A 25,173-nucleotide genomic window follows, 5' to 3' on the forward strand; every position below is an offset into this window, starting at 1 on the left:
GTTCATAGTTTTGGATCAGGAGTCTAACAAACACTCTGGAATCCTGCACACCCCACTTCTGCACCCGAAAGCCTGCTCCTTCACCAGTACCACCTGGTATATCAACAGCTTACTATAGACTCCAATGAATGTTGTGAATTCCTGGTTATTGGCTTAAGATAGGCTGCTTTCCCACCCTCACACATTATAGTGTAACATCCAAAAAAGTGTTGTGATATTTACCATTGCACAAACCAGGTTAGAAGAGCTGAGCATTACATACACTCGCACAACCGTGTTTTAGCAGAGCTTAGCAACACACAAACAGGAATAGCTGTTGACCATGTTTAAGCAGTGCTTAGCATTGCACAGCTTTTCCAAATGTAACATTTTATTTTTGAATGAAACTGCCCTTTAGGTTACCTCACACATTTTCACAGCAATACATGTAAAAAGGTATGACTGCTCAGGACATGAACTCAGGACCTGCTACACTTTAAGGCATGACTTCACCTATTTAGCTACTTGAATAGTAAGAAAACCAGTATACCTTCACATATACTACTAAGCTACCTGTTAGCATTGCTAAGTACCTTGCCGTTCTGTGCAAACAGCCATGAAAAAAAAAAATAAAATAAAAAAGTAGAGAAAAATAAATAATTAATTGCATCCAGTTTCTATTTTTAGATGTCTGGTTGATGTCACCTGTGTATCTGTAAGTGCAGCTCGGCATTGCTTTGCTCCATGCCACACTGTGCAAATGGTCAATAAAAGAAAGTAAAATAAATAATTAATTACATCCGGTTTTTATTTTTAGATGTCTGGCAGATGTTAACTCTATAGATGTAAACGCAGCTAAGCACTGCTGCACTCCACTCCATGCAAATGGGCATTAAAAACAAACAAAGAATTATTAAAATTCACACTATTTCTACACTAGCAGGGTACATTACAAGGATTCTTATCCTGTGCATAACATCTGTTCAAGAAGTTCCTCCAGCCAAGCTATCGCCATGTAGATGAAGCACCTGATGTTCATAAGGGTCATCTGCATATATCCCATGTGCCTCTGTTACAGGAGGTTTGGGAGGTCACTCATTGGAAGTTTTAGCTTCACTGGAGTTTTCATTTAGTTTTTTCTGATTGGTTTTTCAGTGTGACCTTCTAACTCTTAGTTTTAATTTGTTAGTTGGGATATTTTGCAGTTACCCTAATGATAATGGACATCAGCTGGGTATATCTACCCTGTGTTTCTTATGCTTGGTCAAACACTCTGCTTATGCTATGCTGACGAGGTCATAAACAGGCCAAAATATGCATATCCATAGCTAGTGAGGTTTGTCTTTATTGGCTTGTAATTGTCCATTAAAACAACTTCAAATATAAAAGTCATGGGCAATCAGAATCACCATATTGCTGAAGCACCTGATGTTCATAAGGGTCATTTGCATATATCCCATGTGCCTCTGTTACAGGAGGTTTGGGAGGTCACTCATTGGAAGTTCTAGCTTGGCTGGAGTTTTCATTTATTTTTTTCTGATTGGCTTTTCAGTGTGACCTTCTCTTTGTTTTAGTGTATATATATATATATATATATATATATATATATATATATATATATATATATATATATATTTATAAAAAACTCAGCAGTACACATGTCAAATATTATCTCTTATATGCTTTCATTTTCAGTATGCTACTTATATTAATAATATCATTTAACCCAGTCCAAGACAAGTCATTCAAATATAATTGCCACCACAATTCCCTTTGTTCCAAAAATAATTGGCCAGGGTCCACCCCTAGGATGTTTTTCTACCTGCCCCAGAACAAAAAATAAAAAACAAAAAAAAAATGGTTCCCATATGCATCTAGATGTTTAGCTAGGGCATTGGCAGGTTTATGTTTACCTATGTCATATCAATGTTCATATATCTGCTGTTTCAACTTTCTCTCTGTCTTACTCATGTAGAATCTTGGACATTCCTTACAAAGTGCAGTTTAAAAGTAAAGTGTAGGTTTTACAGTCAAGGTTGAAATCCCCCATTATTATGCTTATGTTTTCCTGGCTGTATGTAGAAGCACTCCAGTCCTCACTAATGATTAGGTTATTACCTGGGGGTGTGTAGACAAGTATGATAATGATGTGTCTGTTCTTGTTTATTTGTAGGTGGGATATTAAAATTTCACAATTGTTGGTCTCTGGAGGAGTACTAACCAGTCTAGCCACTTTGAGGTTATCTTTGAAAATTATGACCATGCCACCACCTTTCATTTGAGTCCTATCTAACCTATAAATATTGTACCTGGGGGAAGGATCTCAGAGTCCTTTATTTGCAGTCTGAGCCAAGTTTCTGTTAATATTGCTATATCTGGCACAAGTCTCTCTCCAGTCAAACCTGGTGTCCCTCAAGGCCTGTCAAACCTGGAGTCCCTCAAGGGTCCATCCTAGGACCTCTACTTTTTTCCATATTTATTAATGACCTTCACCTTGCCATCCCCCAAGCCACATGCATACAATATGCAGATGACTCCACACTGAAATGCTCAGCCACCTCCTCTTCTGAACTTCAATCTCTTACCCAACAAGTATTTAACACAGTTGAGCAATGGTTCACACATAGATGCCTTCTCCTAAACCCCAACAAGACTAAACACCTCCTCTTATCTCCCACCAATAAGTCCTCTCCTCTTGATTTCTCAGTTATCTCTACCAATAAAACTATTATATCCCCTGATCCAACCACCAAACTATTGGGTATCACCATTGACAACAATCTGAACTTTGATATCCATATTAACAATACTATAAAAACTGTCAACAAAAAACATGGCTCTCTCTATAGGGTAAAATCCTTCCTCTTACCTTCAGCTAAAACCACTATAGCACACACACATCTAATCTCTTCACTTCTTTATGCCTCACCCATTTTTTCTAATCTATCTAAAAATAATCTTAGCAAATTGGAAATGCCTCACAATAACATTGCCAGATTTGCTACAGGCAACCCATTTATAACTCACCATTGCATTAATTTAAAGCAGCTGGGATGGCTTGAACTACAAAATCTGATTAAATTCCATCAACTATCTATAGCCCACAACACTTTTTACAAACCTTCCAAAACTCCTTTTCTAGCCACACTCATCACTCCCTATAAAAACCTGAAATCCTTAAGGTCTTCTCAGAGACTTCTACTGCATACCACTAAACCAAACAACAAGGCTGGTGACTCTCTCTTTTCTAATATTGTTGGAAAAGCCTGGAATCTCCTCCCCAGTGAACTCTCCTCTCTTCCCTCAGTAACATGCTTCAAAAACAAATTGAAAGTGTTCCTCAGAACGCAGTGGTTATGCCCCTGTACTAAGCCTGACTACTTATGTATCTCTTAATACTTTGCTCTTCCTACCCCTTCTACTCATTAACTGTAATTATTCCTTCCTTATTAACCATAATACTATCTCCCTCTAGAACATCTTGATTGTACTAGCATGCTATGCTATGCCTGCATTCTGCACTGCTGAATTTATTATGATAACCTGTAATATGCATTGTAAATACGATTTTTTTGTTTGTTTAACATTTCCTTATTTGTTATCTTGTTAATTTCATAGTTCTATCTTGGAGCTTATCTCCCCGGGCCTCTACTGAAAATGGACATGTATCCAGTTAGACTAGCCCGGTCAACAAATGTAAAATAAATAAATAAATAATCTGGTGAGTATTGGGTGAGGGTTGTGTGAATTTCAGGTATTTTGTTTAATAAGCTTCTCAGGTTCATCTTAAAAAAGAGGAGATTTGTGATTTTGTGGTGGTGTGTATGTTGATCAAAGTGCCTGTGATGTAAGTGGGTTGGGGTATTTTTTGTAGAAGTTGAGGGCCTGGATTAGGATGTATGTCCCCAATGTGTTTAATGTTGGCTGAATTCACTAGAAATAGGTGGGTAAGTCTGATAAATAGCCTTGTAGATTTATGTAAGAGGCTTGGAGTTTTATGTGAATGAGCACATTTGTAAGAGAAAAGATTGGTCTTTATGTTATTGTAAAGGTGAGGAGAAATTATAATGCTGGTTATGGATGTGTGGGGTGTGGACATGAATGGCCTGGTAGGAGAGTGGATGTGGACAAAATGCTGATTATGGTATGATGTACAGAGATATATTATAGTAAGTAAGGTACATAAAATGAGGTGTTGCAAAAATGCATGTGTATTCTTGGTGTTGCATTTGTCAAATTAACTAGGTGGATTGTGGAAGTACTGGGTTGATGTGGTTGTGAGCAGCAGTGGTATGGTGATGGCATTTATTGTGTTGTTGATTGATAGATAATGGTATGTCTGTAACTATTGGAGGATAGTGGAGAGAAGCATGATCAGAGGTTAAGTATAAATTAATTAATTAGGTTATTGCAGGTAGGTGGGAATGGAGGTAGGGTAGGGAACCAGAGTGAGCCTGAGTGATGAGAGGGTGAACGGAGCTGGTTGGACCCAATCACAGCTGTACAATGTACTGAAAGAAAACAATCAGTAAGTAGAGCATGAAAGTCAAGGGTTAGCCTTTACAATATCTATGAAAAAGTATATAGGAGATGTGTTAAAGCAGAGAGGGCCTGGGTAGTGAGAAGCCATGCATTAAACACTTAGTACATATGTTAAGGTTTAATATCCAGCTGAATAAGGGCAGACTATGATTTAGCAGATGTTTAGGGCAAGACTGTTGATAGAAAGAAAGTTGAATGGCTTGCTGTTCAGGGGCAGGTGTTTGGGATTTCCATAATAAATACTGTTAGGTCTCTGTGTGTAAGAACTGAAAAAAAAAATAAAACAAAGGTCAGGAGATTAGATAACTGGGTGATGTTAAAGGGGAGAGATGAATAACTAGCTCAAGGAATGTTGGTAGTCTAAAAAAAAGCTCAGAAAATCTGTTACAGCATGTTATAATTACTGAGAGGAAGGGAAACTAATGGGGAAAAAAGGACATAAAGCATGTCTCGGTGACATATCAGATTTAATACTGGATTAATTTAGCTGTAACCCCACCCCCTTTCTCCCATGCATTCCCACATCATATAACTTCATCTAACCACACCACCACCACCACAATATCTCACAAGATCAAGTCCTCAAAGTACTTTACAAGGCCAACAGCATTGCTTCTATGGACTGGATAACATGTCAGGCTGCCTACTGTCAAACTTCAAACATATATGTCCAAACAGGCTTTTTGCCAAACAAATGGAGGAAAGTAACTGCCATCTCTCTGCACAAAGGTGGTATGTGAACAGACCCAGCTAATTATAGACCTGCAAGTCTGACCAGCCCTGTCTGTAAAACTATGGAGAAGGTTATTATGGAATTGGTAAATAAGGACATAGGCAGCCTACAAATGCTTTCCCCAAGCCAGTTTGAATTGTGAAGGGCAGGTTCTGCCTGCTTAACATAGTTACATTCTTTGAGTAGGTTACTGAAGCAATGGATGAATTAAAAATCAGTACATATGACATATCTTGACCTCATGAAGCCATTGGACACCATCCCACATACTGGTATTGCTGATATATTCTCTCTGCTAAATGCTAAACCATTTGTAATTCATTGGATAGCAAACTGTCCTTCAAGCAGAATCCGGGAAATTAGGGTAAGCAGTTCTACCTCATCCAAATGACCTGTCACTAGAGGTGTACCCCAGGGTTCGGCCCTTTGGCCACTCCTGTTTGGCATTTATTTCTCATGGGTCAAAGCTAATGTAAAGGTTTTATGGCTAACCATGTTTGCAGATGACTGTAAACCTAATGCCATCATACACTCTCCAGAAGACATCAAGATGTAGGGCCTTTCCCAAAAAATAGCTGGTGTCATAACCCAGGGCTAAAGCAGAATGCCAAAAAATGTATAATAATCTCCTTTGGCAAGCATGTTGTCCCCCTATAACTATCACATTTATAACATGCATCTGAAGACTGACCCAGTAGTGAGGGACCTGGGAAATATGTGGACAACAAACTGCCCATCATTCACCATACACCCACTATTGTAAACATATCATTTTTCATTGCACAGCTTTTAGTAAGGATATGGCATCTAGGTCAAGGGATATTGTTATTCCACTGATTTAACATGTATTAAGTTTTTCATTGAGTATAATGTTCCTTTTGATATGTACCTGTCCCAACACTTAAAACAACTTGAATGAATCACCAAGAAAATCAAGGACTTAAATCATAAAAAATATAATAACTAGCTGAAAGTCATGTTCCCCTTCTCAGTGTCCTACAAGCTACTGCTTGGGAGATGTCTAGCTCACATATAGAGCATCAGCAGCCCCTAACCTGTCAGATCTACTGCACATTTGCAAGTATGATGGGTGTATAAACACCAGCTCAAGGGATCTTAATTTCTTTTGCAATATAAATAGAACATGTTGGAGGGATAGATCTACTAAAGGTGCACACATCATCCAACTAACACAATGTAGCATTGCAAAAAAGATGTCAATGCAATATAGAACTTAGTTTGTTACATCAAGCTATCCATTAGAAGTCAAACATCCGCAGTAATAGTAACTGATATTCACAAAAAAAATACCTAACTTCAATTCACTGACTATCAAGGAGTCACAAAATGCCACTATACTCTACAGCCTATAAAAATACGTGCTAATTAGACTTGAGAAAACTTTCTCCGTTTCTAAGCCCAGAGAACTTTATATAAGCAAAGTATATAGCCAACTAAAAGTACTATATAACATCTCCCATCCTTTAAACATTAGAAACCAGACAAGCAACTGCAATAAATGTGCTTTTGTTCAGACTTGAATATGTCTTATCCATTATGACAGTCACAACATAATATAAATCTATTACAAATCACTGAGGACAAGATAATAAGATTCATCCATCTAGCTCATAGGCAGCACCATCACTGTGTGACCTTAAAAAACTAAATAGTTATCCGTTGAGGTCAGGTCAAATTATACTTAGAAACTTGTTTTTTAAACTGTTAAATGTATCTATTATGCTCCTCTGAGAAACAAATTTTTTTATAGGACACTCTAGCTATAACCTAAAAAGTCAAGATGGCTCTTATCTATAAATATCTTCTTATACTGTAGCAGTAGCCAAGAAAGTCACTACAAAATAGCCAACAGAACTTGGAATTCCATTCCAGAAAAAAATTAAAACCGTGACACTCTACCAGTCTTTTGAAACTTTTAAAATGTCACTTGACAAAAAGATGTAAGTCTAATTATATAAAGGTACAGGATGAGCTAATTTTAATTCTTTACTAATATTGTATCACAGTTATGCTGGGTCTGTTGATTACTTCTATTACATATATTTTTTGTTATCTTGAGTTATTTGCAACTATGTAACTACACTTAGGCTGAATTATGTATTTTTTCACAAGGAATGTAAGACTACTATAACCTCTAAATCTCAGTCAGACTGCTGCAGTACACAAAAGTAATATAGCGTTTTATTACTCATTGTTATTATCTCTAAACGCATATTAAGTTCTTTATGAATTAGTAAGTACTATTCCAGTACTAGATATATCTATTGCTGCTGTTGAAGTCTACTACTTAGAATTTCATGCCAATTGCATGCCATTTTGTAAATTATGTTTTGCCTGTGGTTCACTTAATATGCTGCATGTTGCTCTGTATATGATGTTTTTCCTTATGGCTTAGGTAGTGGCTGAGAACTGTGCAGATGTGGACAACTTCACTTTCACGGTAAACACAGGAATAAATAAACAAATCAAAACATAGATTGTCATCTTGTTGGAAAGCAACCAGCCTTTTCCTTCACATTTCCCCACTGATCTTCTTTGTCACTGCTGTTACGCTAATTGTCCTCAATTCCCCAGAATTTTTCTAATGGTCATCATATTTATCACTGCTACAGTAGTCTTGGCTATATGGGTTATATTCTGCCAAAGGCATAACAGGCAGACAGCTTCCACAGCTTCAAGGTACCTTCCACACACCTAAATTTCCAAACAGCGAGAGCTGAAAAAACTTAAAGGCAAGTTTGGGGACCAAACCTTTCAGAGCTTTACTGCCACCAAAGTGCATGCTCCTCAAGACTTTTGAGGATTGATGGTCAGTTTAGTGCTGTTCCTTTGCTGGGTAGAAGTCCCTCTGGGGAATAAAAACTTCCATTTTCTAAATATTGTTTGTGTTTTGTCTCTTTCCTTTTCAAGAAATGTATTTTAAAGCTAAGAGTTTTGTGTTTTAATGGACTGTCATGAGACTATATTCAACTTTCAAATGGGAGAGTTCTTTTTTCCTGTCAGTTTAAAAGTTGTATAAAGTAATTGAAAACCATTTTTCTGTGGATAAACTATGTTTATTTTCCTTTGGGAGTGGGCTACCCATGTATTTTAAAATGTTTTTACTGTGTTTTTCTGAGAAAAAAAAAGACTTTTAAAGGCTTGTAGATTTTGCCAGAATGTGCTGCCCTGGGAAAGAGTCAGCAGTTTTGGCTTCATTATGGAACAAATTCTGGTCCCACAGTTGTTTTTTATTCCACTTACAAAAAGAAAATGTTAAACAAACAGTCTTTGCTAACACAGCAGGCTAACAATTTTCCTCAGCCTCAGGTGGGTGACTCTCTTGTGTCCATTTGTTGTACTTTAGATCATTCCTTTTTACCCCAGATCACTCTAGTTTGGCATCTACAGTCACTATTCACTGGGGGTTAGTCTCATCCTCTGCAGTTGTTGGGATCCCATCAGTGGGCAAGAGAAAGCCACTCCTGTTGGTCCTGGGAGAAGAAACATGGAAGGCTTCTTTGTAGGGCCAGAATACTGTACCCATCCCTGGTGAACCTGCTGCTGCCATTAGTAACATGGTTGACCCAGTTTTTTTCCTGTCAAAAAGAAACAGAAAGCTAAACATGTGTCTACTCCTCCTCAAATTTTGTTAAGGCAGGAGTAGTTTATTGGGTCTGCCTTAGGGTTTAATTCAGGCTATTGATCCTTCTTGTAAAGTACTTTATGGTAAAAGAAAGGATACCTCTTTTCCAGAAGAGATTCAAGATTCTGAATCTGAACAGGAAGATGAAGCAGTAAATATAGGGTTTTCTCCTCAGATTTCTTTTTCAGACTCAGAAGAGAGCTCAGTTTTTGAGTCTCCTGTGGAAGTTTCTCTTTATGTTGAGATGATTGCTAGAATGCACCAGTATTTTCAATGGGAGGGCACTGATGTTTCTCAGTCCCTCATAAAGTACTATGACTTTTTAGAAAAGGAATTTCAAGAACCTACACCCATCCTCCTGGTCTATCTGCTTTAGAGAAATGTGTATTTTACTGCCTGCAATTTTCCTAATAGTCAGCAAGCTGTCCCTAACATGGCAGATAGGATGTATAAACTTCCTCAGTCTTTTATGTTTTTATACACTATTCACAAATAATCCTAGCAGCTATAGCTTTAGTTCATCCCACTGCTGCTAAACACTTATTTAATTCCAATCTTACTCTTTCAGATAAGGCATGCTTCCGCAACTTTGATTTTCAGAATTTTGAATTGTCAGTCTCATTTGTTAAAGTCTATTTTGACTAATTTTGAAAGTATGAGGAATGTTTGATCTGCAGATTATTCTTATGAGAAAAATCTGCTTCAAATAATACAGTTTATTCAATTGCACAGGTCACTACTCATTTGTTGTGGTGTGTTTATGATTCGGCTGATATTTCTTCCAGATGTTATAGCCACTGGTGCTGTTTTGAGGAGGTTTACATAGCTACATTCTCAGAACCTTCCAAATGATTTTAAAAAATTGATTTTAAATTCCCCTTTGGACATAGATTTAGTTTTTGACCCCTCTACTTCAGAGGTGATCAAAAAAGAGGATGAAAATATTAAGCTGATCCAGGGCATCTTAAAATTTTTCAGCCTTCTTTTTCCAGGTTTTCTAAGGAATTCTCTAATTCCTTATCCGTTTGGAAAAAAGCAGAATAATCAGTCTCAATGACATGAGATACATGTTTAAACAAAGAGTTAGAAGGTCACACTGAAAAAACAATCAGGAAAAAACTAAATGAAAACTGCAGCCAAGCTAGAACTTCCAATGAGTGACCTCCCAAACCTCCTATAACAGAAGCACATGGGATATGGGTTTGGCTTTATTGGCCTGAAATTGTCCATTAAAACGACTTCAAATGTAAAAGTCATGGGCAATCAGAATCACCATATAGCTGAAACACCTGATGTTCATAAGGGTCATTTGCATATATCCCATGTGCCTCTGTTATAGGAGGTTGGGGAGGTCACTCATTGGAAGTTCTAGCTTGGCTGGTGTTTTCAATGAGATACATGTTTAAGAAGAAATGGCGAGGTAGTTCAAAAAGAAGCCCCAAACCTCCTAAAACCCAGGGCAGTCCACGTTGGAGTGACAATTTAATAAACCTCTTGATTCGCTCCCAACATGGCCCCCTTTTTTTCCAGAAAGTGTGAATTGCTGTTCTTCTCTTTGGCAACACTTGTTTCAGACAAATAGGTTTTGAAGATCATTCATCAAGGTTACAAATAGCAGTGGGAGGAAATTTCTTCTTTCCAGGTGGTTATTCCTCATCCTCCAGATCAGATTCTTTTGATTCCTCTGGTTCTTCATCACATGTTATCCCAAAAATGATAGAACCAGTTCATCCTTCCCAGCTGGGGAAGGATTTTGATTGAAGGATGCTTTTAGTGCAAAAGAATGAAAATGATTGGGAACCAGTTCCAGATTTTTCTTTCTTTCTTAAACCTGGTTATGATCATGTCCAAAGTTAAAATGATGTCACTTCACAACCTGTTACCTCTTCTTCCTCTTTCAAGTTTCCTGGTAACAATACATTTAAAAGATGCTTGTCATCACATCCATCTTCATCTAGACTAAGTTTTTATGTGTCTGGATCACATAATCTTACTCTGCCTTATCCTTTGGATTATCATCTGCACTGTTCTCAAAGTGTCTAGCTCTAGTTATAGTTCACTGAAGGCTACAGGGTATCCATATTTAGACAACGTGTTTATTTTTGCAGAGACTTTTTCAAAATATCAGGAATCTCTCTCTCTCTCTCTCTCTCTCTTGGGTGAGAGATCTCTTACAAACTGGGGATTCCAAGAGAACATTCAATAGTCTTTCTTGACTCTTGAATTATGTTCCTGGGATATCAGCTAGACACCCTTCAGTTCAAAAAACTTTTCTTCCACAGAAAGAAATATATGTGTATCTGGATGTACAGTTTTCTACTCAAACATCAGTCACTACAAGGGAATGCCTCAGGATTTTGGGTCTCATGACGTCTATGATTCTCACGATACCCCAACAGGACTTCACAGGTGAGTGGTACAGTGGCATTTGAAGGCTCTTTGTTCCCAGCACCAAAATCCTTTTTTGTTTCAAATTCCAGTGCTGAAGTTTGTCAGAAGAGAACTCATTTGGTGGAGACAACAGATATCCTTAAATCCAGGCCTTCCGTCCTTCCTCCCCATTCCAGAAGTCAATCACCACAGATGTCTCAGGCTTTGCTTGGGGAGCAGTTTCAGGAGGGATAAAAGTGCAGGGTGTGTGAAATACTAAGGACAGATGAAAGCACAAAAATATCAATGAGATGCTTTCCCTAATCAAGGCACTCAACTCTCTGAATCGTCTTTAGTGCCTGGGACCTTAATTTGGTACAGACAGCAACACAGTCATGCGGTACATCAATATGTGTCAGCGGGGCAGGATTTACTCCCTTTGCAGACTAGCAGACTAGCCATGTTAGCTTGAGAAATTGCTTCATAGCACAATCTCACTCTGTAGGTATTCTGCTTTCCATCAGAAGCAAAATGTTCTAGAAACAAGCTGAGCAGGACCAGGACAGACCCTCATGAATGGAAACTAGATCATGAGTTCTTCCAAGACTTGGTCTGTCTGTGAGGAATCCTTCAGATAGACCTTTTTGCTTCCTTTCTGAACAATAAACTGGCAAGATTCTGTTCTGGGACCCGTGCAAGAAGGCCTGGAAGAAAGATGGCTTTTTTTCTTTGGACAGGAATATTCATGTATACTTTTCCATCTTTTCCACTAATATCAGGGGTACTTATGAAGATTTAGAAGGACTCTTCTACATTACTGAAGTGACTACCTTCTGTCCCAAGCAATCATGGTTCTTCCTTGTTTTGGAAATTTCCAAGGGCAGTTACCACAGACTTCACAGACTAGATCTACTCAACAAGAACAGAGGTGCTTGACATACCTCAACATCAATTAACTTCAAACAACTGTCTGGATGATAGGGTCCTAATTAATTTTAGGCACCTGTTTTCTGAGGATGTGCAGCAAATACTAATGGAGGCAAGAAAGTCTAGTACTAGAAAATCATGTATTAGCAAATGGAAAAGGTTTTCTGTTTGGTGCCAACAGCATAGCCAACACTCATTCAGGTTTAGGTATTCTCTGGTTTTACAATATTTGTGTGAGTTACTAACCTATGGTATTTCTTATTCCTCTATCAAGGTTCATTTATTGGCCATTTCAGCATGTCTTCCTATGGATCCTCTTCTTTCAATGCAGTCTCATGTTGAAATGTTTTTGAAAACGGTTTTGTATAAGAGGCCTCCAAGTAAATAATCGGCAGTTCCTTGGGATCTTATTTTTGTGTTAGAGAAGCTAACACTTATTATTTGAACCAGCTAACCAGGCTAACTTGAAGTTCTTAATATATGAAACAGTTTTACTGATTGTTCTGACTTCTGCAAGAAGAGTTTCTGAGTTGCAAGTGCTTATGTTGAGTCAACCCTATCTCATTTTCCACAGGGGCAGTGTTTCTTTGAGAACAAATCATTCTTTTAAGATTAAAGCGGTATCCAAGTTTACTTTAAGTCAAACTATCCACCTCCCAATTTTCTTTCCTGAATCTACAAATGAGGGAGAAAATATACTCAATACTCTGGATGTCCACAGACAACTAAGGTACTATATTAACAGATCAAAATAATTCATATCTTTGGATCAATTGTTCATTTATTTATTTTATTTACTTTACATTTGTTGACCGGGCTAGTCTAGCTGGATACATGTCCTTTTTCAGTAGAGGCCCGGGGAGAAAAGCTCCAACATTAAGAAAAGATACAATACATTTAGTAGTAACATAAAAATAAAGAAAACAGTGAGCTTTACATACTGATTAAATAACATTCATATATTATGTAGATAATCTTAAACATGGTTACATTGTGAAGCAGTGAGGTTAAGATTATAATCTCTGAGATAGGGAAGAGACTGAGGTGGTATGAGACCTTTGGAATTAGTCTGGTTTAGGACAAGGGCATAACCAGTGTGACTTAAGGAATTCTTTGAGATTATTTTTGAATTGATTAAGCGAGATTCATTTCTTGTCAAGGTAAGAAGGGACAACTCGTGTCAAAGCAGACAATTTGAAATGGGTGTCTAAGGCTATTACCTTTTGTTATGCTTACCATAACAAAACTATTCCAGGCAGGGTCAAGGTCCACTTCCACTTTATGAGTGTCTTGGCTTTATCTATGTTTTTTTTGGAAATGGTTGGATTTTAGAAGTTTTCCAGAAGCTGCTACTTGGTCTTCGATACATTCTTTTACAAAGCAGTATAAGCCTGAATCCTTCTCTAGATCCAGTTCAGGCTTTTCTAGGACCATTCATCAGGGACTCATGGACTCTTCTCCTTCCACTTCAGAAATGTAGTAAGCTAGGGTAATCTACCTGTATAGCTAAGGCTGCTGCAGAAGTGATCAATATAGTAAACTGTTTGATACTATCCAGTTGCCATTTATGCCAGACTGAGCCCAAGTAAACTGATCGGTCATTCCAGAAAAATAATGACTTAATAAAAAGTAAATTAGAGGCTCAGGGTGAAGTTTGAGGTAAGCTACTTTTACCCCTTTTATAACATAACATGCTGAGAGGCTGCATAGCCTCAGGGCTAGTTTGTAAGTTTTGTTGAAACAGTCCAATGACTTGTCGATATTTGGTGGACTATACATATTTCATGTCAAGGCTAGGGATCTGCTTGTGATATCATCATGGCTACCTCTGTAGCATCTATGAAGCAGCACCATGTTGTGCGGCATGTTACATGTCAACCCCGTGGCTGTACTTTGCAATATGCACATTGCCTGGGTATATTTCATGTCAAGGCTAGGGATCTGCTTGTGATATCATCATGGCTACCTCTGTAGCATCTATGAAGCAGCACCATGTTGTGCGGCATGTTACATGTCAACCCCGTGGCTGTACTTTGCAATATGCACATTGCCTGGGTAGTGAAAATACCATATATTTTACTTTAACTGTACCTATAATTTGCCTACACCTTTACATTCCAGGTTTCTGTGCATGTAAAATTGTATATTTCTTCCACAGTTCTTTGTAGATACCTCAAAGGTATCTTTAGTGATGGTTGCAATAGACACCTAGTACCTCATGTGTAAATACAATATACTGATCATGTCATGTAGTCCTATATAATGCATGCATCTTGTCAAGTTTGGGTCGTGTGCAGTTTCCATTCATTGTGCAGCCACATATGTAATCTATGTTAGTGGCCATAGTTTTGGAGATTGGTGACTGTTTCATAACCTTCTGTATTACCCATATATTGGCTGTTGATACTTTATTGCCCATTATGGTTGATGTTGTAGAGTGTACATATCATCAGTTACATGATGATATCAGTTACCAGAGAAGATTAAAGCTATGTGTCATTAAAAAGATGCATCTTGTAGTCCAATGTTTAATTCCCTAGGCTTCCATTTGCCTACTGTGTGACTCTGAGCATATCACTTAACCAAAGGTTCTGTAGAACAGCTTGGAAATTGGGCTGGACTGCTGTGTTGACTCCTGGATTGCATACCTTGCAGCTATCTATGAACCTATGGATCTATGAATATGCATAGTTTATGGCTATAAGCACAATGCCCTGGATCAACTAATCCATAGTCCCACCAGAGGCTCCAATATCCTATACCTGGTCATTACCAACATGGGAAATCAATGTTCCACACCTATGGTCACCCCCATGTTGGTCAGGTCTGACCATAAGCTAATCACCTTTAACATCCACATCCCACCCCCACCCCACCAGTAAGGAAACCTCCATAAAAAACTTCTCCAAAGCCAACTTCATGCTACTCAAGTTAGAAATGACAAACTTCATGACACCCATGCAGACGGGAACTGAAAGTTCGACTGCTGAATCCTACACTAAGACACTGTATGAGCACATCCACTCATGCATGAATCGTGCCATCCCAAATTGAACCTAGATGCTCTCCAAAAAAAGGAAGCCAATCTGGTGGTCCCCTGCCATAAACAAACTTTACAACAATAGGAAGAAACTATTGCATAAAAAAGGAAAATCCCAGAATGCATAAAAAACTCCCTTACCTGCCTCAGTAAGAAGCTGAGATCCCTCATAAAATCCTCCAAAGCTAGTTATGAAAATAAAATTGCCAAAGATTCCAAAGACAACCACAAGGCATTCTATATCTATGTCAAGAATCTAAATGGCAATGCTCAGATCTGCTATGAGCTACAACAGAATGGCATTAAATATACTGATCCCAAGTATATTGCCAATATCCTGGCAGATCAATTAGTGCCAACTTCACCCCCCTCTCACCCCATAAATAGCCCATCTCAATACCGGAAGATTGTCAGATTCTGGTAATAACGGCCACACAGGTCAAAAACACACTCTCCAAAGCAAAGAATACAGCATCCATGGGACCAGATGACATCTCGGGCTGTGTATTACATGAACTACAAACTGAACTGACACATCACCTAAGTGTCATGTTTAATCATAGCCTCACCTCAGGCTTCATGCCAACTGAGTGGCACACAGCTACTGTTATCAAACTCCATAAGGGGGGGATCCACCTTGTATCCTGGGAACTACCGCCCCATCAGTTGGACAAGTCTGATCTGCAAGGCCATGGAACATATTGTGATGGAACTTATAAACAAAGACATTGGCAACCTTCAAACACTGGAGCCCACCCAGTTTGGATTCGTAAGGGGCCAGTCATGTCTCCTGAACATGATTGACTTCTTTGAATCAGTCTCCAGAGCCCTGGATGAGGGTAAGCCGGTCCACACAGCCTATCTGAACCTTGCCAAGGCCTTTGACACCATTCCCCACTCTGGAATCATAGATAGACTTACTAAGCTGGGCATTAATCCCTATGTCACTCGATGGGTTGCCAACTGGCTTACTGACAGAACCCACACTGTAAAAGTAGCCGACTCCAAATCCAGCTCCAGACAAGTGACAAGTGGAGTACCTCAGGGTTCAGTCCTAGGACCGCTCTTGAGTGGCATCTACTTCTCTGAAGTACAGGCCAACACTAAGGGACTCTGGCTAACAAAGTTCGCAGATGACTGCAAACTGGGAGCCATTATTGAATCCCCAAATGATGTAGATACTCTACAAAAGAGCCTTACAGAAACAAATGCTTGGTGCCAGAGCCATAGTCTCAAGCTCAATGCCAAGAAATGTATAGTTATCCCCTTTGGGGGAAAAACATGTACCTGTGAATTACCACATAGGTGGCAGTACACTAAACACTGAAAGTGTGATAAGAGACTTAGGGTCACAGGTGTACATTGGTCTCACCTTCGATAACCACATTGCCACAACAGTCAGGAAATACTTCTATGTGGCACACCTCATCAATAATGGTTTTTCATCTAAGATAAAGGACGTCATTGTCCCACTGTGCTCATCCCTCGTTAGACCCATTATAGAATACAATGCCCCGTTTGGTATGTACCTCTCAAGACATCTGCAACAACTGGAAAGGCTGCAGAAATACCTCACTAAAAGAATCACAGACCTAAAGCAGATGCTCTACGCTGACCAACTTAAAAAACTCCAGCTATGCCCTGTCGCATATCGTCTACTCAGAAGCAATCTAGGCTTAACATACAAGGCCATGTCAAACCCAGAGCTTTTGGACATGCTACACTTAAAGAAATCCCAATCCCTCAGAGTCACATGCTCCAGGGATTTAAACCTTGTCATCACAATAAACAAAACATGCTGGAGGGTTAAGTTCTTGACCCAGAGACTCCCCAGACTCTGGAATAGACTGCCCATACATGTCAAGCAGAGTGCCTCTTTGGCCCTCTTCAAAAGGAACCTTGACGATTGGATGGGAGAAAGGAAATTCACCCCGGGGATCACATCAGCCGCCCTACTAGACAGAGGTCCAGGGAAGTAAATAGGGTGGGAAGAAATAGCCAAAGAATTGTTATTGCTAGGGTTGCATAGGCCCTAGGGACGATAGCCTAGTACCAACCCATGAACCTATGAACCTAAGATGCAACAGAAACTCAGGGGAAGGTATTCATGAATGAATTAAATTTCTGATGTCTTCCAGGGGAAAGTGATATAACAGTGCGGGCTACCATGACATTCCAAAAGTGACTCGATATCCCATATTATGAAGTCTGAGATATTCCCAGAGTGTTACCAGCTCACCTTTCACAAATGCCTATAGCCAAAGTATATAATGCTATAAATACCTTGGGTCTTAATAGACTTCTCCATGTATGGTAATCACACTGATCCTTTCCTTGCCTGTATAAGTTTTGTACATTTTGTATAGTCACCCTCTCCAGTCTGCATCTATAAAGTGTCACCTGACCTGTAATGTCCTGGAACATATCTCATGGCCTATGTGCCTTTTATGGCATCTTGTCCACATAATCCCATGCTGTGGAAATTGTTGTGCTGGTCTTTGTACTGTCTTATTACGTAGCCAGATTGCAAAAAAAGTAATTTGCAATAATTTTGCTTTGTTCTGTTAAAGCTGGTAGTTGCACACTTACTGAAACATTTAGTGTCCTCTGCTTAACTCGATATTCTTTTACTGTAGATCTCCAGGTCTCCCATGTTCATTGATTTGTTATGATGAGCGAGCTGCTAAAGCAGTTGAATTTGCATGCATGCCACCTAAAATTACAGTAGCTATCAGACACATGCTCGAGGTGAAATTGCTCAAGTGTCAGTAGCCTGTAAAGAATGGCATGATACCATATGCTTTTTCCGTAGGAAATCATTGCTGGTGTGCTTTACTTCTTTACAGAGATTTCCTCCTTTTTCAAGTTGGTGCGACAGTGAAGTTGGAGTTGATATATTTAAGTTCAGGGAAGGCCCTTTTCAAAAACGTTTTTCCCTTTTTGTTTTGGAAAGTCAACATTTAGGAAGTTATTGTTTTATAGTACAACCAGTTACAGTTAATTAATTAATTATTTTTTTCCAAAATCACACTGTGTTTTCACCTTCTCATTTGATTATGCAGTGAAGCTTTACTTCACTGCAACTGTTTTCTAAATCTCACCGATGGAAAAATACATGCTATGACATACATACATGTGGTCTTCAGCTAACTGGCTCCCATATACTTTTATAAGGATAAAAGTAAAACTGTTGTCTTTGGTAATAACATGGTTTTCCAGGAGTACTACCCTTGTGCGTTGTTGTAGTTTTCAGACATACAATTGAGAAAAGACTGGCTATGCATGTGTCTTGGTCATCTGTCTTCTTATGAAAAAATAAGGTAGTGAGACAAATGTATGGTCACATAGATGGACAGGTAGATTGAGAGACAGATAGATAGATAGATAGATAGATAGATAGATAGATAGATAGATAGATAGATAGATAGATAGATAGATAGATAGATAGAGAGGCAAAATAACAGGGAGACACATTTCATTGCTCACTAGCTAGCTAGATGTAAAGGCTGACAGAAAAACATGCAGTTAGATAAATAGATAGATAATCAGATAGCAGAGAGACAGATGCTTCACCTAGAAGATGCTGATGAAAAAGTAAAAATTACAGCTTTCCCACAAATTTTGCATTATGTCATAAGCATCCATATCAAGTTCTTTATGAAAAATAAGAAATGAAAGACAGACTGCTGCACAAATTCCCTAGGCAATCTTTGGCAAAATGTTTTGATGCACGGAATATTGCTATAAGTTGCTAAATAACAAATAAGTGTCTACGTCTTCAGTATTATCAATATACTTTTATCTATATTAATAAATTCTTCAAATAAAGGGGAGAACGTGACCCAGTCATACTAGCAGAAATGTTCTCATTTATAGCCGATCTTACTCATTATCATATACTTTAAGCTATCTAGTTTGTAAGGTTTCAAATGGAATCTGTTACTGAGACAAAAAAAACATGAAACTAGGGTTGTACAGTGAGTGAGCAATTATCGCTTCAAACATGTAAGCTTTAAGTGTGATAAATCAAGAAACATTCAATGAGTGGCATTCATAGTCACGAGGTTTGCACTTATATAGAGGTTATCCAGGAAGAGCATGTCTAAGCCTATATGCAAATACACTAATCACAGGTTTTTCATAATGACTAAGCAAATGCAAAGGCATTATAATAAGTTGGTTTTGAATTTGGAAGTATTTCAGAAGTATGTGATTTAAGTTTTTTTAACTGATTTGTGGTTTCATGGATCGTTCTTTCAGACCAGTTTGCTTCCTTGTTCTAGGGATCTGTTTTGGGTTAAAAATAACTTTAGCATGCTTGATAACTCTTTCCCCCAGATTCTCTAAAGCTTGCATGATGTACAAGATCAGTGCAGGAGCTCAAGCAGGCAATATGTCTGCCGTGTGATCCAGGAACAGCCTGCAGGGGCGTGCAAGAGCATTCCTGCACTAATCCTGCATGGACTAAGCCCTTGTATGCAAATCATCCCATTTGCAGGAGAAATCTATGCAAATGAGTTGATTTTGCAATCCAGGAAGCTTGCAACCATCCGTGCAGGACTAGTGCTATCTGCAGAAATATAGTCGGTTCGTAACCGAGTACATTTCTGAAAAATCCAAAATAGAGCAGTGACAGATCCAAATAAAGGCTGCATATCATGTAGTAAGCATGCCAATAGCCAAGTATAAGGCCATTGACATTGCAAACAGTATAAAAAAATAAAAAAAGCAACTTTTATTTTTTTTTATCTGATCTCAGTTGTTTAAGAGTAGGGCAGCGGCGCGCAAATGGGATCGGAGGGAAATAATAAAATGAACCTAAATTAAGCATTCTAACAAAAATCAGTATTCTGCCATGCAAATCAATGGCAGGCAGAAGACAACATGGCCAGTGAGTAGTGGTTGCTAAGGGGGGAGGCTCAGTGTGAGACATGTAACTATGCATTAGCACGCAATCCTATGCAAATGAGGGGAAGGATAGTGAATCCCAGTTTTCCCCAGCATGTGAGTCAGGTCCCAACAGTGTAAGAGCAGGAATAGCTTGATACAAGCCTAGGAGTTAGGTGACATCATGGGGGGATATCAGGCATACTGTAAGCGGACTGGAGCCTTGTAGCTTGGGTTTGCTGCTAGCTTAGCGCAGCTAAGCTAGGGGGTGTGTCTAAACCTACGTAGCACTCTTTACAATGCCTAAGTGGGTGTGCGTGTTGCTCACTGGGTTTTAAAGGCAGAAAATAAAAGCTAAACCAGGAAATAGTAGCAGTGTGCATATTTGTGCACTCTGTTTGTGCAGCACACCCCCGTGCTTAAACAGGAAGGCAACGGGAAGGGGAAACAGCAGTGGGAAGGTAACCAAGGGAACTAGCATAGCTGGCAGGTGAAATGTTTCAGAATCAGTCAATTACACAGGGAGCAGACCAGCCCAGCCCAGAACACTACTATAAACTATGCAAAGACCTTCCCCACTGGTTTTTCCCACACTCTACACCACTGGTGTATATAAGCGGGGACATTTTAACAAACAAATCTACAAAATGATAAGGGCTGCAGCAGGCAACACAGAACAACATGTGCAAGAGGCTAAGGGTGGTGAGGATGTGAATGCTGCCAAACAACCCACAGTGAGGAGATGGAGAAGAGTGTACAGACCCAAGGTAAACTACCAGGGGCTACATGATCTGGAGATAGTGGAGTGCTATAGGATGGACAGATACCTCCTACAGCAAATTGTTGAGCTGTGGTGGCCACACCAAACTGACCAAGGGGAACCCATCCCAGTGGATACCAAGGTATGTGTAGGCCTAGGAATACTAGCCACATGTACCTCCCAAAGCTTAACTAGGGATGTCATAGGAATCTCACAGGCATCAGCATACAGAGTATTCCACCAGTTCCTGGATGTCATGTTAGCACATGCCAGTGAGCACGTATATTTCCCTAACACCCGTAAGGTGTTGGCCAGCAATATGCGTCTCTTCCACCAAATAGCAGAATACCCTGAGGTAGTGAGTGCTATAGACTGCACACACATATGCATCAAAGCACCACCTGGTGATCAAGGTAGGAGCTACATCAACCGCAGGGGCATCCCCTCCATCAACTGCCAGGTCGCCTGTAATGCCCAGGGCATTATAATGAATGTGTGTGTTGGCTGCCATGGAAGCAATGATGATTCCCACATATGGCATCTGACGCAGCTGTACCAGAGATTTGCCAATGGGGACATCTTCTATGGTTAAATAGTGGGGGATGCTGGTTACACACTGGAGTCGTGGCTGATGGCACCCATCAGAAATGCACACACACCTGAACAAGAATGCCATAATGAGGCACATGCACACACCAGACTTGTAATAGAGCATGTGTTTGGGATGCTCAGGTTACGGTTATGGTGTCTGGACACATCCGGTGGAGCCTTGCAGTACTCACTAGCTACATGTACCCAAATTGTTATTGTTTGTGCCATGCTGTATAATATAATCCTGTGGAAACAGCTGCAGTAGGAACAGCATGGGGCAGGGCCACACAGCCCCCCAACAATGCCAAGGCCTGCATAGGCACAGAGTGACTCAGAGGAGTAACAATGTGAGCCTACTCCAGCAGCCAGATGGAGGAGTGCCCAGTATGCAGAGGCTGTGGCAAAGAGACAACACATAGCACATACACTGACACAGTAGGGACCCAGGGAATGACACCTCTCTCTGACTCGCACATACAGTAAAAGAGATGCCAAACATGACACTACCTGTGCTCAACCATGTATAGGGAGTGGACTATGTGCATCCAACATCGGCAGCCCTCCAGCACCATCCTCAAGTCTGGCACACCCACAAGGTAAGTCAGTCAACCTACCAATTGCCAAATGGAGTAGAATGTGTTGTTACCTGTAGCTATGGTATGGATGTAAGCATGCAAGGAAATTGGGTGGCTGAATGTTATGGCAGAAGACAGTAGACACCCATAGTGGCACCATGACATCTGTAACACATACTGGAGTCACCATAGTAGCCAGTACTACACAGGGTGACAAAGCCCACTACAGGAAATGTGCTGAGCGACATGTGTGTCCATATGACTCACACATGCCAGTCAGGGTGGTTCACATACCTAACAACAGTTTCAGCCAGCAGGACAGGTGTAGACAAACCCAAAAAGAGCCTATGCTATGGCCCCTGAATTATGGCTATGGTTAACCTCCCCCCCAGGCCTACACAGACAGACTACAGCAGGTCAGGCAGTGGGATGTTAGTTCTGAAGGGTAGGAAGTCAGACACTAATATATAGGGCAACCAAAGCTACGATCTGTAGTACACTGCTATGCCTCTAGTCAGCATGATAGGTAAGAATAAAGAATGAAATGGAGTACCTGACATACCAGTACAGTCATAGAAAATGTGTACAAGTGTCAGGTGTGCCCCCCCATCCTACATAGTAATGTAATAACAGTCAGGTCTGCTCCCCAATCCTGCATAGAAATGTAGAAATAGACATGAGTGTTCCCCATTCTATGTAGTAATGTAATAACAGTCAGGTGTGCCCCCCAATCCTGTGTAGAAAAGTAGAAATAGTCAGGTGTGCCCCCCAACCTACATAGAAATGTAGTAGCAGTCAGGTGTGCTCCCTCCAATCCTGTGTAGAAATGTAGAAATAGTCAGGTGAGCCACCTCACCCTATGTAGTAACATAATAAAAGTTAGGTACCCCCCAATCCTGTTTAGAAATGTAGAAATAGACAGGTTTGACCCCCCCCACCCTACGTAGTAATGTAATAATAGTCAGGTGTGCCCCCCCAATCCTGTGTTGAAATGTAGAAAAAGTTTGTGCGCCCCAGCCATCCTATGTAGAAATGTAGTAACAGTCAGGTCTGCCCCCCCAGTCCTGTATAGAAATGTAGAAATAGTAAGGTGAACCCCCATCCTATGCAGAAATGTAGTAACAGTAAATGCCAAATGCTCGGATACCCTGCAGAAACAGCATGCTACCTGACAGTGTACAACACAAAGGCCAGCACTGCAGTAAAACTACCTGGACTCGATCCACACCCCCATCCTACATAGTAATGTAATAACAGTCAGGTCTGCTCCCCAATCCTGCATAGAAATGCAGAAATAGACATGAGTGTTCCCCATTCTATGTAGTAATGTAATAACAGTCAGGTGTGCCCCCCAATCCTGTGTAGAAAAGTAGAAATAGTCAGGTGTGCCCCCCAACCTACATAGAAATGTAGTAGCAGTCAGGTGTGCTCCCTCCAATCCTGTGTAGAAATGTAGAAATAGTCAGGTGAGCCACCTCACCCTATGTAGTAACATAATAAAAGTTAGGTACCCCCCAATCCTGTTTAGAAATGTAGAAATAGACAGGTTTGACCCCCCCCACCCTACGTAGTAATGTAATAATAGTCAGGTGTGCCCCCCCAATCCTGTGTTGAAATGTAGAAAAAGTTTGTGCGCCCCAGCCATCCTATGTAGAAATGTAGTAACAGTCAGGTCTGCCCCCCCAGTCCTGTATAGAAATGTAGAAATAGTAAGGTGAACCCCCATCCTATGCAGAAATGTAGTAACAGTAAATGCCAAATGCTCGGATACCCTGCAGAAACAGCATGCTACCTGACAGTGTACAACACAAAGGCCAGCACTGCAGTAAAACTACCTGGACTCGATCCACACATTAAATACAAATGGGCATACTGGGCATGCTCACACACACTCTGAGAAATGAAGGCAATGTCAGCCAACAACATACTGAAAGGTCATAATGGCATGCTCACACACTTAAACACATGAAGGTTATGTCTGTAAACACCAGTGGACCAGACATATCTGGCAGTCACAGTTGCAAATGCAGACAGTCGTCAGTATGCATCACTCATACCTTGCACACACAGTGAATAGGAATAATGACATATATGTAAGGACAACAGACTATAATAAGCTAAAGGTAGACGTACATAGATGTGTGGAAGAGGGAGTCTGTGACAAGGAGTCATCCAGGCTTATCCCACCCAGCACACAGCCAAAGGGCCCAAACCACATGAGGTTCAGATGTCACTCACTTCAGATACTAGCCACCAGTATCTGTCAGCATTACAAACTATGTGTTGCACGTGCTAGCTGTTCAACATGACTGTACAAGGAAGTAGTTATCTAGCAGCTGTATACATGTACCTGTGAAATATGACCCTGTGTGTGCCCGCATGTGGTGTGTCATCCTCTAAATGAATGGGTTATGGCCCATGCACACACACTGCACCTCCCCATAGCCTTACTATGACAAGCCTGCTGAGGTCATCCCCTGTGAAATACACCTTTGCGAGAGTTGTAGCTCAGTAATCTCCGTGGTGCATCCCATACCTTTGTACTGCTGTAGTGTGACAAAATAGTTAGGTAGGAGTTCAAATCCCAGACATGTCAACTGTGTTTGTGTGTTTGTCTGTCTGTCTCTGTCTGTGTAGAGAGCAATGCTTTTTAGGGTAGTCACACTCCCTACAATTAAAATGCTCTACTTTGGTAAGGCTGATGATGTAATTCACCTAGAAATACATCTCTGGGAAGGTTGTAGCCCAGTAATCTCTGTAGCACGTGCCATCATTGCATACTGCTGTGGTGTGATAAAATAGTTAGGGAGGAGTTTTAATCCCAGCCTTGGCAAATGTGTGTCTATCTGTGTAGAAAGCAATGCTTTTTAGGGTAGTCACACTCCCTACAATTGAAATGCTCTACTTTGGTAAGGCTGCTGAAGTCTTCCACCTAGAAATACATATCTGGGAAGAGTGTAGCCCAGTAGTCTCTGTAGCATGTCATAATACTGTGTACTACTGTAGTATGATAAATTAGTTAGGTAGGTGTTCTAATCCCAGACATGGCAAGTGTGTGTCTGTCTGACTCTGTCTGTGTAGAGAGTAATGCTTTTTAGGGTAGTCACAATACATACAATTCGA

This window comes from Protopterus annectens, chromosome 1.part0 (assembly GCF_019279795.1).
Source record: "Protopterus annectens isolate FY-2018-M chromosome 1.part0, PAN1.0, whole genome shotgun sequence".
In the NCBI taxonomy this organism is placed as follows: domain Eukaryota; kingdom Metazoa; phylum Chordata; order Ceratodontiformes; family Protopteridae; genus Protopterus; species Protopterus annectens.